Raw genomic sequence first — 17,884 nt, forward strand, 5'->3', positions numbered from 1 at the left:
GCAAGTACAACAAGGAGGGCTACGTTGTTTTCTTAAGACGTTGTTAACAATTTCCACCGATAAAATCATTAGTCAGGAAATACAAAATTCAACCAAAAAATACATCTTTGACAATAGTTCTAATCCTTTGTTTTCTTTGAAACAAGTGACTTTAATTATAGTATCAGTAGTGGGAGAAAAAAAAAGCAGAAGTAGTAACTGAAAATAAATACTAGTCTGAAGTATGTGTGGAAGAAAGACAATATCATTTTGACATGTTTATCATAGCATGAAGTAGCCTGAAAACAATCCCGCAGATGTCTGCATTTGAGATTCTACAATAGAGGCAGGCATAACTTGAAGATAATTGAATGTAGTAATTAGATGAAACTAAGTATATTAAATGCAAAAACATAATTGCGTAGCTATGTAATAAATTAAAATGTGGATATTTAAACCAAATTATTGCACAGTTGCAACAATGGTATTCTTTGTATTGAGCCTTGTTAGCAGGAACATGTACTAATAAATATCAAATTTAATACAATTTTCTGGAGAACAGAGGCTATGTGATTTCCATCTGTGTAGTCCCCACCTCCCTGCTGTGTCTCAGCACCAACCAGTGTTCTAATTGCATTATTGACATGTTCACAGATTCAAATGTAAAATAATTTATTCTAAATGATTCACAGGCTAGGAGAAATTGAGTATTTTAAAAATAAGTACATCATATTCTACTTTGAAATCACTTTTTAGAGAAAATTGTGAGGATTTATAATAATCCCATACCCCGAACCCCTCCTTCTATTAAAATATCTAGACTTGATTAAATGTATCATGTGTTAACTGGAAAAAAAAAAAAATTACCTCCGGAAGCAGAGTAGAGATGGGGTGAGGCCTCAGTAAACTTCAATGAATAGGGAAAACTATTAAAAACAAAACAAAACAAAACCTAACCAGGTTTCCAGTTTCCATTAGGGATACAATAACCTGGAAAGAACATTGCTCCTGCCCTCTCAGCAGTGGTAGCAAACAGGGCAATCTGCACATCTATAAGCTTTCACGAATCCATCAGAGACTGAGGTCAATGACGAACCAACTAACCCCAAATCAAAGGAAAAACAAAGGCCTTCAAGAACAAATACACATGGGCACTTACTTACCTCGGACCGATGCAGCCAGACATGGTTAAGAATTCAGCTAACATTGTTAACACATTGAACAGGCTTGTGAGAGAATATGGAATCTCTAGGATCACAGATATTAAGAAAACCTCTAACCCATTTGTACATTGAAACAGGCCATGGTGGCAATACCTAACCAAGGAAATTGGCAAATGTTACAAATCAGAGCTTGATTTATTATTCTGTCGATTGTTTCAACTTGAAATGATGGATAAAACGTTAATAATAGAGATTAAATTGAAAACTAGATTGTGTTAGTAGGCATGACTTTGTGAGTAGCGCAAAAGAGAGGAAATACATATCCAGGATTTGGAAAACACTATCAAATTCAGTAAGACAATCACTTGTGTCATTGATATATGCGTCAAGTTCTTTTTTTAAGTCTTTAATTCCTGCTAACATACAGTGTTATATTAGTTTTAGGTGTACGATATAGTGATTCGACAATTCTATACATTACTCAGTGCTCATCATAAGTGTACTCTTTAGTCTCCATCACCTATTTCACCCATCCCCGCCCCCCATCCCCTCTTGTAACTGTCAGTTCTCTATAGTTAAGAGTCTGGGTTTTTTGGTTTGTCTCTCTTGCTCTCTCTCTTTTTTTCCCTTTGTTTATTTTATTAAATTCCACATAGGAGTGAACCCACATGGTATTTGTCTTTTTCTGACTTATTTCACTTAGCGTAATACTCTCTAGCTCCATCTGTGTCATTGCTAATGGGAAGATTTCATTTATCTTTATGGCTGAATAATATTCGTCTGTCTTTATGGCTGAATAATACATATAATACATATATATATATATATATATATATATATATATATAATGTCACATCATCTTTGTCCATTCATCTATTGATGGATACTTGGGCTTTCTCCATAATTTGGCTATTGTAAATAACGCTGCAATAATCACAGGTATGCATGCATCCCTTTGAATTACTACTTTTGCATTTTGGGTATAAAGACCCAGCAGTGCAATTATGGGACCATATGGTGCCTCCGTTTTTAACTTTCTAATGAACCTCCATACTGTTTTCAATAGTGACTGCACCAGTTTGCATTGCCACCAAGAGTGCAAGAGAGTTCCTTTTTCTCCACATCCTTGCCAATGCTTACTGTTTCTTGTGTTTTTGATTCTAGCTATTCTAAACAATGTTAGGTGAGATCTCACTGTAGTTTTGATTTGCATTTCCTTGATGCTGAACAATGTTGAGCATCTTTTCATTGGTCTGTTGGCTATGTGTATGTCTTCTTTAATGAAATGTATGTTCAAGTCTTATCATTTTTAAATTGAATTATTTGTGGGTTTTGGTGTTGAGTTGTGTAAGTTCTTTATATATTTTGGATGCTAACATTTTATTGGGTATGTCATTTTCAAATATCTTTTATTTAATAGATTGCCTTTTAGTTTTGTTTCCTTCACTGTGCAGGAACATTTTATTTTGATCTAATCCTAATGTAATTTTATTTTGATGTAACTTTGCTTTTATTTCCCTTGCCTCAGGAGACAAATCTATAAAATCATTGCTGTGGCCAATGTCAGAGAAATTACTGCTTGAGCTCTCTTCTAGAATTTTTATGGTTTCAGGTCTCACGCCTAGGTCTTTAATACATTTTGAGTTTATTTTTGTATATGGTGAAAGAAAGTGGTCCTGTTTTTTGTTTTTTGTTTTTTTTTTTTTTTCTTCTTTTTCATGTAGCTGTCCAGTTTTTCCAACACTACTTGTTGGGGACAATCTTTTCCCCATTGGGTACCCATTCCTTCTTTGTCAGATTAATTGACCATATAATTATGGGTTTATTTCTGTTTTTTTTTTTTCTACTCTGTCCCATTGATCTAGGGTCTATTTTTGTGCCAGTACCATACTTTTTGATTACTACAGCTTTGTAACATAACTTGAAGTCTGGAATCATGAAGCTTGCTTTTGTTTTCCTTTTCAAGATTGCTTTGGCTATTCAGGATCTTTTGTGGTTCCATACAAATTTTAGGATTGTTTTAGTTCTGTGAAAAATACTATTGGTATCTTGAAAGAGACTGCATTAAATCTGTAGATTACTTTGGATAGTATAGACATTTTAACATTTTTTTTTCTTTTAACCCATGAGTGTGGAATGTCTTGAATAAGTGAAGTTCTAATATAGTACTGTTGTTTCACCTGACTTGTTAGTGTAAATGAAAACACCAACCAATATTTATGTGGGAATTATTTTTTCATGGATTGCACCAAAATTTGAAAGAGATTTAAAAAAATAATGTATGGTAAAGATGAAAGAAAGCATTTTGTGAGACTCAGTTTGCTCTATGATTATAATAAAATGTATCCTAGTTTATTAATTGCAAATTTTATATATGTGTATACTCTTATAACAGTAAAATCCATAATAAAGTTCTGTACACATATTTTCTTGAATATAGAGATAATTGTTAATCATTTGTGAGTATGGCAATGGCTATAAACCATAACTTACCCATCCATTCTATTGTTAATGAACATTTGAGTTCTTTTTTTTTTTTTTTTTTTTTTGTCTTTTCTAGTGGACTGAAATATTACCCATGCTTCTGTTGTCAAGCTTTTCTGTAAAGGTCAAGAGAGTAAATATTCTCAGATTTGCCAGCTATATGGTATGTCACTACTACTCAATTCTGTCACTGAAGATGAGCCTAGGCAATGGTAGGTGAAGGAGCATCTATTTGGCTCAAGAAACTCCATGTACCAAATTTTGCTTTTGCATAATATACCTAGGGAGAAATTGTGTGTTAATTTTCTAGGGTTGCCATACCACAAACTAGGTAACTTAAACAGTATATGTTACTGTCTTTCATATTAGACCAATATGAGGTGTGGGTAGCTTTGGTCCCTCCTGAGGGTTGTGAGGAAACCATATGTTCTAGGTCTGTCTCCTTGGCTTGTAAATGGCTACCCCTTCCCTAGGTCTCTTTACGTTGTGTTCTTTCTATCTGTGTCTGTATCCAAATTTTCCTTCTTATAAGGATACCATTATGGTGTAGATTAGGACACACCATAATGACCTCATTTTGTCTCCTTGATTACCTCTGCAAAGACCATATCTCCAAGTAAGATCACATTCTGAGGTAACTGGGGATAGGATTTTAACATATGGATTCTGGACACATTCAACCCGTAACAATATTGGAATGTGTAAACTTACAAGAAAACAAAGTCGTGTAACAAACTGGTGATCAATATTTATATTATTTACATTCCTACCAGTAATTAATAATTTCTTGCTGACACTATTTTTAGACTTACATTTTTTCCTATCCATTGGATATAAAGTATTAACTCATCAAAGTTTTAATTTTCATTTTCCTGACTAATAGACAATGAACATATATAAAAATGAACAGACATTCACCTTTTTTCTCTTTTTATAATTCCTGCTATAGAGTTGGGTAGAAAGTTTATAAGTGTTAATAGAAGAAATAGAAACATTGTTACATTATCCTTACCTCTTTAATTCGTTATAAAATTGAACATTTTAACTCTGAATTCATTCATGATTTCATTTTGATCCCTAATAAAACAAAAAAAAATATTTGTAATGTATATTTTGAGAGTGAGGACATGAGTCAGGGAGGGGCAGAGAGAGAGGGAGACCGAGAATCCAAAGTAGGCTGCTTGCTGTCAGTTGAAAGCCTGAAGTGAGGCTCAAACATACAGACCAGGAATTCATGACCTGAGCCAAAGTCTGACATTCAACTGAATGAGCTACCGAGGCACCCCAAGACAACAAAAAATATTTTTAATATATAACTATTAAAAAAATAATTTCTTCTACAAAGAGATTATATTTGCCAGGTTTTATACTTTGATAGCAATGCACGGCATTAGAAAGGTTTTCTTTTTTGAATTCTATGACTTCTTCCCTTCCAATACCTGAAGTTTTTTTTTAATAATTTATGTATTTTAATGCTTTTTCTTAAATTTATTTTGAGAGAGACAGTGACACTGCAAGTGGGGGAGAGGCAGAGAGAGAATCCCAAGCAGGATCTACATTGCCAGTGCAGAGCCCCATGTAGTGCTTGAACCCATGAAACTGTGGATGAAACAGAGAGTCAGATGCTTAACCGACTGAGCAACCCAGGAGCCCCAAGTGTTTGTGTTTTAATTTCATACTATTTTTGGATTTCCCCATACATAAAATTTACATTTCAGCATTTTAATCCTATGTTTACATATTATCATCCAATAAAATAATTTGTTATGTTTATTTGCTTGCTTGAATGTACTATAGTGGTACCCATAGTTCATGAAAATCTCCTTCCTGTGCTCCTTTATATTACCTATGTTGATGTACTTGCTAAAAATTATCTACTGTATTTTTTTATGAAGTATAGTTGATATACAATGTTAGTTTCAGGTGTACAACATAGTGATTCAACAATTCCATACATTATACTACGCTTACCATGATAAGTACAGTTACCATCTATTACCATAAAATGTTATTGCAGTATTATTGACTATGTTCCCTCTGCTAATTTTCATCCTATGCTAATTTTATGAAAATTCCCCAATTTTCATCTTTGTGACTTTGTTTTGTAATTAGAACTTTATACTTCTTAATCCCTTTCACCTATTTCGCTCATCTACCCAACGCTCTCCCTTCTGGCAACCATCAGTTCTCTGTATTTATAGAGTTTGCTTGTTCTGTTTGCTTGTTCATTTGTTTTCTTTTTATTTCTTTTTCTTTTTATTATTTTAGATTCCACATATAAATGAAATCATATGATATTTGTCTCCCTCTGACTTATTTCAGTTCACATATTTCAGTTCCCTTTAGATCCATTGTGTTGTCCCAAATGGCAAGATCTCATTCTTTTTTTATAACTTGGTAATACTCCGTTGTATATATTTACCACGTCTTTATCCATTCATCTACTATGGGTCCCTATTTGCTTCCATGTCTTTGCAATTTTAAACAATGCTGCAAGAAACATAGGGATACATAAGTTTTTGAATTAGTGTTTTTGCTTTACTTGGGTAAATACTCAGTAGAATTACTGGGTCATAGGTTATTACTGGTTTTAATTTTTTAAGAAAACACCATACTGTTTTCCACAGTGGCTGCACCAGTCATTCCCAACAACAGTGCATAAAGCTCCCCTTTTCTACAGGTCCTTGCCAACACTCATTATTTCTCGTGTTTTTGATTTTAGCCATCCTGACATGTGTGAGATGATCTCTCATTGAAGTTTTGACTTGGATTTCGCTGATTATTAGTTATGTTGAGCATCTTTTCATGTATCTGTTGGCTATCTGTGTGTCTTCTTTGGAAAAATGTCTATTCAGATTTTCCCATTTTTAATCAGAATATCTGTTTGATGTTAAGTTGTGGAAGTTTTTATGTATTTGCTATATTAACCCTTTATCAGATACATAATAATTTACAAATATCTTCTCCCATTCGGTAGGTTGTCTTTTCATTTTGTTGATGGTTTCCTTCACTGTGCAAAACATTTTTATTTTGGTATACTCGCAACAGTTTATTTTTCCTTTGCCTTAGGAGACATATATGGAAAATGTTGCTATGACGGATGCTTAAGGGATTACTCCCTATGTTTTCTTGTAGGAGTTTTATGGTTTCAGGTCCCACGTTTAGATCTCAAGTCTGTTTTGAGTTTATTTTTGTGTATGGTATAAGAAAGGATCTAGTTTCATTTTTTTATTTTTATTTTTTGCATGTAGCTGTCTAGTTTCACAATACCATTTACTGAATATTCTTCATCATATATTCTCCAATGAAAACTGCACACCCCATTGTGTATTTTTTTCCTCATTTGTCCTAGAAGAATTGACCATATAAGTGTGGATTTATCCTATTCCACTGGTCTATGTATCTGTTTTGTGCTAGTACCATACTGTTTTGATTACTATAGCTTTGTAGTATATCTTGAATTCTGGAATAATGATACCTCCAGCTTTTGTTGTTGTTACTCAAGATTGCTTTGGCTATTCAGGGTCTTTCATGATTCCATATGACCTTTAGAATTATTTGCTTCTAGTTCTGTGAAAAAATAATACTGGTATTTAATAGGGATTGCTATTGAATCTATACATTGCTTTAGGTAGTACGGACATATTAACGATATCAATTCTTCCAATCCATGAGCATTTAAAAAAAATGCTTCAAAGTTTATTTTCAGAGCGTGTACACGTGGAAGGGGCAAAGAGAGAGGGAGAGAGATGGGGAGAGAGACAATCTCAAGAAGACTCTCCTCCATCAGTGCAGAGCCTGATGGGGGGCTTGAGCCCATGAGAACCATGAGATCATGACCTGAGCCAAGTCAGATGCTGAACAGACTGAGTCATCCAGGGACTCCAAGCATTTTATTTTTTAAGGAACAGCATGAGCCCAATAGCTGGAGGTAACCCTGCCAGAAATTTTACTCATTTAAAAAATAAGGGAATTTTTAGTATTTAACTGAAAGTATTATTGGAATTAAATAAGTTAGCAGGGGGAAAAAAGAAACACATTTATGTGCTTAACACATAGTTAACATCAGAATCATTAATGGTTATTGTATTATTCTAATTGAATTTGTTTTTTTTAATAGAAATAACTTTTAGCATTTCTGAGTTCTCAAATATTCTCTTTTCTTTTTTTAACCCCGACAAATGATTGATATTTTAAGTGAGTGTAAGAGTTTTTAATTACTGTATATTTTTCTTCCTGTGTTGTATATGTTCTTCCAAGAGGGCACTGGTGACAGAAGTATAATGCTTGCCTTCTTTCTTTTTTCTTAAACCCATGTTTTATTTACTTAATGTTGTAATTTTAAGTTTGATTCATCTTCTTTAGTTTCTGGGCTGGGGATAATGTGTCCAGAGCCAAGAAGTGCTAAGGACTCATTCCTGCTCTCAGTTCTCTCTAAGACCTTTCAGGACAGAGATGCTCATCTCATGACCTGTAAGGACTACAATTCAGGTCATATTTGCAATAATCCCACCCAAAGATCATATACCATGGGGAGGAAAGACAAGATTTTCATCAAAGCCTCAGTAGTGTTCATATTTTGAAATTTAATGTTTCATATTGCTACACAATATTTTTCTCCTTATGATTCTGATCTATTTTAGATAATCTCAAATGTTTGAGTCACCAGATGACTAATTTGTACTTAATTATTATTGACTTGCAAACAGAAGAAGACAAATGATTAAAATATTAGATACTTCTTAGAATACAGGTTAACCTAAGGCAGTAGACATCTATTGATGAGAAACATTTTGTGAAAGCTAAAATGATATAATTCTTCATCTTAACAAGACTAAAAATAGTAATTAGCAACATTAAGTTTTGACCTTTTTTGTTTTATTTTGCGTAATGATTTTTTATTACAGTACAATTTATAAATATTATCAGTTATAGAATTTATAATATGGAAATTGCTAAGGCTGACAAGTACTGCAATTCAGCAGAATGGTCATTTGTGAATGAAAGGAATATTGATTCCTTGTGCTTTGAAGAGATTAACATAATGGATAGAAAGCAAAAACATTGTGGAAACGAATAGTTCATCCACTCCCATATATTGTCTGATATATAAGATTCAAAATATATTTTGTTATTTGTTTGATTTTGTGAACCAACAGTAGTTGCTGTCTTGACTACTGATGCCAAGAATTTAGGGCTATAGCAGATACCTTTAAATTCTCAATACCGAGTGGAAGAAATGTGTTAAAGCAGCCAAACTACAGTTATTTATTTCTATACTGATATGTTTACTTCCTTGACTTGGGAGACACCTCCAAGAAGAGAAAAAAACAAAAACAAAAAAAACAGGTGACCTCCTTGTCAATTGAAATTATGGGTAAAATAGCAGTTTTATATATATATAAATATATATATGTAAATATAATATATAAATATATATATTTATATATATACACACACACACATGCACATATTATATATACACATATTATATGTGTATATATATACATATTATACATATACAATACATATACATATACAATATATACATATTATATATACACATATATATGTATACATATACACATATATTATATATATACACATATATATGTGTATAATATGTATATGTGTGTATATATACATATATTATGTATATGTGTATATATACATATGTATATGTGTATATATACATATATTATGTATATGTGTGTGTATGTATGTATATATATATATATATACACATATATATACATACACACACACATATATTTTGCAATGATAGTTTTTAGGAGGAAGATGGCTTATTTATTAAATACACTCAATACAGGACTATATCCAACTAAGGATTTCTAGTGGCAAATAAAACCTGAATATGAGTCATGACTTTTTGGAGAATGTCATAGAAGCTATTACAAAGAGGTTAGCCAAAACAAAATTAGGGGACAGAGTCTCCACATAAGATGTCCATCACTTCTGACATCAATTTTAAAGTTTGGTGTTCCTGAAACTACCCTCAGGATTAATAATTGGTAAGTAGTACTCAGCTACACTCCTAGTTGCAGTTTTTTTTTTTTTTTTATAGGAAGAAGATACATATTAAATCAACCAAAAGAAGAGACACAAAAGGTAGGTTTCAGGAGGGATCTAAATACTGGCATTTCCAGTTGTCTATTCCCCATTGATCATGCACAGTGGTAACTCCTCTTGGCCACAATGTGACAAAATGTATAGTGTTGCCAGCTAGGGAAGCTCGCTTGAGCCTTTGGTATCCAGAGGTTATTGGGCTTCAATCACATTTCCCTTGTGGCTGACCTTTAGTCTTCAGCCCCTCCTGGAAGTCAGGACAATACTTTGTAGTCTCAAGTTTCTCCAGAGATCAGAAATATTAACACATGGTCTAAACCCCCATAATAAATCACATTGTTAGCTCAGTAGCCAAACACCCAGGCAAATATGAGATCATGACTCTCACTTTGAAGCTTTAAGTTAAAGTTTCTCCTCATCTCTTGTCCTATGCTTCAAAATAAAAGCTGCGTGGTTTATGGACTGTGCTGCTAGCTGCCATGAGATTCAGACATTGCTTCTGAGTGTAGGGAGGATTTAACCAGCAGATGTGATTATGTTAAATAAAAGACTTGGCAGATCATTTTTTTTTAATGTTTGTTTATTTTTGGGAGACAGAGACAGAGTATGGGTAGGGGAGGGGCAGAGAGAGAGAGGGAGACACAGGATCCAGAGCAGGCTCCAGGCTCTGAGCTGTCAGCACAGAGCCCCATGCAGGGTTCAAACCCAAGAACTGCAAGATCGTGGCCTGAACTGAAGTCGGCGCTCAAGGCGCCCCTTGATCTTGCTTAGATGGCAGTAATACAGTACATGCCCAGTACTTTTGGGCAACCATCCTATTCTCATCTTGCTACAATGTGTGGTTCCAGAAGTCCTTAAGATGTAGTGTGGGATTTCGCAAGAGTTATGTATGAACAAATAATCATTCTGTGATATTAAACAACTATTTTCAAGGTAGAAAAACTGAAAATATTTTATTTAACAGTTTATTATCTTTTTTTTGTAACTTGAAAATATTTAAAACGTACCATCATCTGTCTTCTATTTTTACTCTTGCTCCAGGCTCTTCAAATGTTAGGGATTGGACTATTTCTAATTATGAACACTGGAGAAACCTATGCACATGTAAATGGAAACCTGTAGAGAGGCAAGCCCAAAACTAAGAAGTAGTCCACATTTCCATTAAGATTTTAATGGGTTAAAAAAATCTTTGGTGTTCTCTTAAAATCTTATGTATTAGTGAAAATGACTGCTTGAAGTCATTGATGAGTTTCTTAAAGTTTCACTGGTTGAGCCATAAAACATAAAGACGCAAAAAATATCAAGTTTCAGGTAGGAAAGGTATAGTATCCCTTCACACAGGGCCATCTGCATAGGTGTGACCTGTGCTGATACACAAGGCCGCACTCTTGATTTAAGGCTTTGCTGCTATCATCTTAGAATTCTTAGAAAAATTTTGAATAAGGACCCACCATTTTCATTTTCAGTGGGCCCTATAGATTATGTAACCTGTCCTAGTTCCTGTTAGAGTATATTTTAAATACAGGAATTAAATAATTTAGGAACACATTCATATGTCATGTAGACAATCTGTACAGACATAATTGTTATATGATTCATGTATTACAACTTTATAATTGACTTCTGGTGGTCAGTGATTCAGGATAGTGTTTATACCTGTGAGGGATGGGCAAGGATATAAACTGGAGTGTATACACGGAGTTTCAAAGCTATAAATAATACTCTATTTCTCTAGCTGAGTGCAAAGATTTAGTTTTTGGCATTACCAATATGAAATGTGACATATATATGTATATATGTACATGATGCATTTCACAGTAAACAGCTAAAAAGTATAAACATAATATAGATTACCGAAATAATAAATACAAGGGAAAATGTAAAAGACAAATTGGGAAAAGATAATTTCAATATACATGCAAAAGAGTTATTACTTACATTACTGTATGCACAAATCTTATATAAGAAGAAATCTAAATGAAATAGTGTAGCAGGATATAGGCAGATCATTTCAAGAATTGAACTGTAATTGAATAACTGTAATGGAATAAGATACAGATATTCATTATAAAAATAGTGATATAGGGGCGCCTGGGTGGCGCAGTCGGTTAAGCGTCCGACTTCAGCCAGGTCACGATCTCGCAGTCGATGAGTTCGAGCCCCGCGTCGGGCTCTGGGCTGATGGCTCAGAGCCTGGAGCCTGTTTCCGATTCTGTGTCTCCCTCTCTCTCTGCCCCTCCCCCGTTCATGCTCTGTCTCTCTCTGTCCCAAAAATAAATAAACGTTGAAAAAAAAAATTAAAAAAAAAAATAGTGATATAAATTTAAATAGGATTCTATTTTTGCCTATCTAATGAGAAATTTCATATTAAATAAGTACCTGAAATTTATAAAGATATAAAATGTGAGCACTCTAATATACACACTATCGGTATAAATTGGCATGGTCTTTTTAAAGGCCAATATAACAATATGTTAAAGCTCTTTAAATATTTTTTTTAGTGTTTATTTATTGAGACAGAGTGCAAGTGAGGGAGAAAGAGGAGAGACAATCTCAAGCAGACTCCACACTGTCAACGCAGAGCCCAACATGGGGCTCGAACCCATGACCCACGAGATCATGACCTGAGCCAAAATCAAGACAAGAGTTGGACGCTCACTGACTGAGCCACCCAGGTGCCCTGTGTTAAAACTCTTAAAATGTGATTAACATTTTTGAGAAATGTATAAATATTTTTTTAAATAAAACTTATAATTTCATTACAATAAACTAAAGTCAATATAAATTGATTGTCTCATAATAGGTTACAGGCTAAGTAAGGTGATTATGTGTTATTTGCAGGGGATAATAACCAGCTAGTAAAATTTCATCATAGAAACAAGTGGTAAATTGATCAACACTCAAAATAGCTAGTGGTTAATTTCTATGGATGAAAGCTAGACAGAGATATCATTTGGTAGTTATTGAATTCATATAATTTTCAAATTTTCATCAAACAATATATTACAGGGGCGCCTGGGTGGCTCCGTTGGTTAAGTGTCCGACTTCAGCTCAGGTCATGATCTCACAGTTGGTGAGTTCGAGCCCCACGTCGGGCTCTGTGCTGACAGCTCAGAGCCTGGAGCCTGCTTCAGATTCTGTGTCTCCCTCTCTCTCTGCCCCTCCCCTGCTCATGCTCTGTCTCTCTCTGTCTCAAAAATAAATAAATATCAAAAAATTTTCAAAACCATATATTACATTGCTGTGAATTTTCTTGCCTTTTTCCCCCCCAATAAGTCTTCATTTTTTGTGCGTAACCAAGCAAATATTTCAGAGACTTTTCCAAAGGTTTTTGAGTGTTTGCTCTTTTTTCATTTTGTAGTTTTTTAAGGCTCATTTTTTGTGCGTAACCAAGCAAATATTTCAGAGACTTTTCCAAAGGTTTTTGAGTGTTTGCTCTTTTTTCATTTTGTAGTTTTTTAAGGCTCATGTCCATTGAAGGGTTTCTTAAACTTGTCAAATGGAAGCATCCCATTTTGCTGGTAAGAAACATCCAGAGCAGCTCTCCATCCATCCATATAACCCAGCACACATGCAATGCAAATGATTGGAGAATTCAAAGAGTCATTAGCTTACTTAATCATCACATCCTTTAAAATTGTTCTATTTTCACAATTACATTTGGCATCATTCTCTCTGGTAGGTAACATTGTTAACCATGTGTGAAGGGAAGACAATTATTTTTCTTTTTATTTACCAGTTAGGAAGAAAAATAAAAACTGTCAAGCCAATACAAACATGGCCCTATTCTTTAAACTATATAGGGGGTGAAGGATACTAGTTTTGCAGAATCCAAATCTGTTGTGGAAGCAATGCATGTAAGAAGTTGTAGGTTCACAATTATGGGTGTTAGCATCAAGAAACCAAACTGAGTTCTTATAGGTTCCCTCTCCCTCTCTCTCTCTTTCCAATAGAGTTAATATTTGTGGAATCTTTCATTTACACTCTAATGCAAATAGATATTTGCATATGAAATATAAATCTCATAACACATATATGTATATACAATTAAGTCTCTTACTTAAAGATATTTACCCATATACTGTAGCTTTATATTGTTTGTTGGTCCATGCCTATAACCTGGAATTTACTTCCATAGCTCTAGCTGCAAATAGGTATTGCCACAGGATTAAAAAAGAAAATATGTTTAAAGAATTGTTCCTTAGCAATTAAAATGGAGGAAAGTTATAACATATTTAACTGTATTGAAGGCTGTAAAATTATATGCTAGTGATTCACATATTTTTTTATTTTCTACAGGTATTAAACTCTATTCTTAGAAGCAAATATGCAGTTAATCTATCATGAGCCCTGGCTTAGTAGTTCTTTCCTACAGATTGCCAATACTCTCAAGTTGACATTCAATAAAGCAGTAGTTAGTGCAGCAACAGATTTGGTATTGCTTTAGTAAGTGTACATATAGCATTTGAACAAATTGACGGTTTGACTTAAAGTCCTAAAAGTTTGATTCACTGTTAATTGTGTTTCAATCAGTGGGGACTTGTTAAGGAAAAAAGTGCCACATTCAAAAGCAATCTATTCCAACCTTAGTAAACTTTAAAGAGATTTGTGCACCTGAAGCATTTCAGAGTTTCTGCATATTCCATTTGTGCACTCTTTTTTTGACTTATTTTTTTATATGCCAGCCACATTCATCTGATGATCATATCGTTTTTTATTCTTAACCAATGAACTTGGAATTAAACCTCTATTTGGCAATAATATGAGATTTCCCATGAGTGGCCTGACTAGGTAGAACTGTGTTCAAGAACTCAGAGCAAAGTTTTAAAAATTGGGTGGTTAACACATGGCAGTTAATTTTGTATTTTTTGTTCTATTTAATACATCAAGAGCATTATTTTTTTAAGAAAGTAAAATGATAAATTCCTAAGAAATAGACCAGTTTTTCAGGCTAGAATATCCCTAAAGATACTGTGTTAAGTAAACATCATTCCCATCACATAACATACTGCTATTAATTTTGGCCAGCCTTCTGGCATTAAGGTGAGTGTAACTTTACATTCTCCTAAATTTCGAGTATTCTTATTTAATCCACTGTGATAGTTTAGGATAGGATAAGTTTTTATAATCCTCTCTGAAAATGCCTAACACATTTATCTCATTTTAGATTTGTTAATAAATGTTGGCAGTGATATCCACAAAATAGAAAAATATATTTAAGTAAGGATTTGTTCTTATCTATGACATTGATTTTTTTGTTCACCTCTTGGAATATTAATCAGCCTTGGGTTAAAAATAAATTGTATCCTTACCAGAGTAAACTGTATAGAGCTTTTTTTTTTTAAATTAATTTATTTTGAGAGGTGGGGGGTGGAGAGCAGAGACAGAAGGAGAGAGGAGAGAAAGAATCCCAAGCAGGCTCTGCACTGTGAGCACAGAACCTGACATGAGGCTTGAGCTCATGAACCGTGAGATCATGGCTTAAGCTGAAACCAAGAGTCTGATGCTTAACTGACTGAGCCATCCAGGTGCCCCTAGAGTTTTTCTAAATAAGAGTTTTTAAATGAAGCAATGTAGTCATGAGCATATCTTGTACATTGAAATACACATTCCTCACTATTTTTAGCTGCAGTGGAATAACACCTAAAGGGAATCTGTCAAAGGTAAACAACTCAGATAAAGATAAATCAATTTGGAAGAGGCCAATTATAAAACATATGTTATTTTATTTAAGGCACTTTTTCTTCTCTCGTGTATGAGAATAGTAGACTTCTAACTGTGCTCCATTGTTAGGCTGACCATGTATCATGGTTTAGCATGGCAATCCTGGGTTGAGCTTGATGTCTTTGAGTTCCCTTTTATCTCAAAAGTTTTCCTGTTTAATTTATAAATTATGTGGTCATCCTAGCTACATGTAATAGGGACCGGCAGAAAAGAAATGATGTACTAACCAAAACACAGCAAAGCAACTAGAAAGCAGAAGGGTTAGGAACACGTTTGTGAACAGGGCAGATAGTATACTTTCACAATTGCCACTAGAGTATTATGTATCAGTCCAGAAATACTACGTGAAAAACCAATGTGTCAAAATAAGATTCGCTAATATGTCATACCAAATTAAGCTTTGGAAAAAAAAATCATGACATATATTATCATAGTAAATTTTCAGAGAATAATTTAGAAAATAAAAAAAAAATAAATGAATTACATTATTCAAATTTCTTTAACCTAGCATTCCTTGGATGTTTATGACCATCAACAATTACTTCTTATATAATATGAACTAATGTCTATAAGAAATAATATTTTGGAACTATGGTTATTATATCACTTATTATCCAAACCTGGATACTTGTGAGAGGGTATGCATCACTATTAAACTGGGAGAACGGTGTAAATGGGCATTTTCGTGAATAAACCAGAAACAGTTTGGGGATGATCCTGGAATTAAGATCACCCTATACATTGTCCATGTAAACAAGGTCACTGAATCTTTGCGTTACTTTCAATATTGAATATAATGCCCAAACCAATGGATAAACTCACCATTAGTAGTTAAGTAGTACCTGGTCGTCACTTATATGCAGTATGGTATAAATAGAGATGGGATCCTCATTCCTGTTGCAGAGTGGTAGAAATTGAGAGAGAATAAGGCTAAGGCATTTTTTTTTTCAGCCAACAGTTGGCCTGGGCAGTGTAACCTGGGGAATTCATGTGATAATAGTTTAATAAAACAATAGGAAGACTTTAATGCCATATGAAATGAGTAGTCAACGAAATCTCAAAATAAATTAATTCAGTAATTTGAAAGGTGTTAACATGTTACATATTCTTAAATGTAACTAAATTGCACATTCTGAATATGTATACATAGCAAGCGAATGTTTTAAAGGTATTATATATATATACGTATATATAAGTATATAAGTTTATATATATAAGTATATATACGTATATATGTAAGTATATATAAGTATATATATAAGTATATATATGTATATATGTGTATATATATAAGTGTGTGTGTGTGTATATATATATATAAACTAACTTGCCTAAAATATTCACGAAAGGATTTGAAGTTAAAAGAATAAGAAAATTATTAGAAGTCAGAAATTTTCAGATTATGGTACCTTCATTAACTCATAGTCCTAATTTAACCTAGTTAAATATGGTGATGAGGCTTACATTAAGGCAGTCTGAAATCTAATTTTCTAACTTCATAGCTGATTATTTCATCCCAAGCCAGATAATAGAGGGAAAAAAAAATCAGAGCACTGGTAGTGAGTCATACAAGCATTTGAAGTCACAACACAGCACAAGGATCCATGATGGAATGGGAGAGTGGGGAACATAAAAGAAAAAGTAAAAATGGAGAAAAGAAAGTAGCATACCTAAATCTAAACCTAAGGTGCTTACAGAATGATAACATTCAAAGTAATTTTTCTTGACTCCTGTAATTGAACATATGATGAATTCTTGAAGATTGACCAGTCATTACGAGTTATTTTCCACTGGTCTCTTTAGTTTTACCCCTTTCCCAACTGGCTCTTGACTCTAGGTGAATGGGCAATATCAACAGTCTCCTTTGTCCCCCACTTCCTATTGGGTATTCCAAGAGAAGCTTCTACATGAGATCAGAAGAAGGAATAAATAAGACTAGCCTTTGTTCTTCTAGCCACATCCATGTGGTATCAGCTTGGGCTGCATCCTCTGACCAAATATGTCTTTCAAAGTAGCCTTATTTCCTTCTTTATTTCAATAATCCTGTCCCTGTCCCTCTGGCTTTGGGGGGGGGGTGGCGTATGCCACTCCATTTAGTAGTCTGAGTGCATTATCCCTTGTGGGTCCCCTACACACACCTTCACTTTGTGAATAGTCCCTTTATTAAACATTTCTTAAATCATCCAAATTTGAGTGTGCCATCTGTTTCCTATTTGGACCTTGTACAATTCTAAGAAAAAAAAAAATAAATGTCCAGTAGGGCTATATTTCTGTGGTTGGACTCTATGATTGTTTTAGAAATTTTGTTTAATTTATATCTTTTTCTTCATTCTTCGGGTTGACTTTTTGACAGATGAGAAAAGTAGGTGTGATCAAGTCTTAGCAGTTATGTGGTATATCAAATCTTTATTCTTGTTGATCTGGTTCAGAAAGGAGCAGTGACATAA

General features: G+C 33.7%; 1 long non-coding RNA gene across 1 annotated transcript; it reads right to left on the reverse strand.

Annotated features, from left to right (window-relative positions):
* Positions 1-13,105: 13,105 nt before the first annotated feature.
* On the reverse strand, positions 13,106-16,975 carry LOC123596858. The gene is made up of 3 exons (XR_006711874.1): positions 16,902-16,975; positions 16,260-16,331; positions 13,106-13,256 (listed from the first exon to the last, which is right to left on the reverse strand). It is a non-coding gene; the product is annotated as an uncharacterized LOC123596858 (long non-coding RNA).
* Positions 16,976-17,884: the final 909 nt, after the last annotated feature.

The sequence above is a fragment of the Leopardus geoffroyi genome, chromosome C1 (assembly GCF_018350155.1).
Source record: "Leopardus geoffroyi isolate Oge1 chromosome C1, O.geoffroyi_Oge1_pat1.0, whole genome shotgun sequence".
NCBI lineage: Eukaryota > Metazoa > Chordata > Mammalia > Carnivora > Felidae > Leopardus > Leopardus geoffroyi.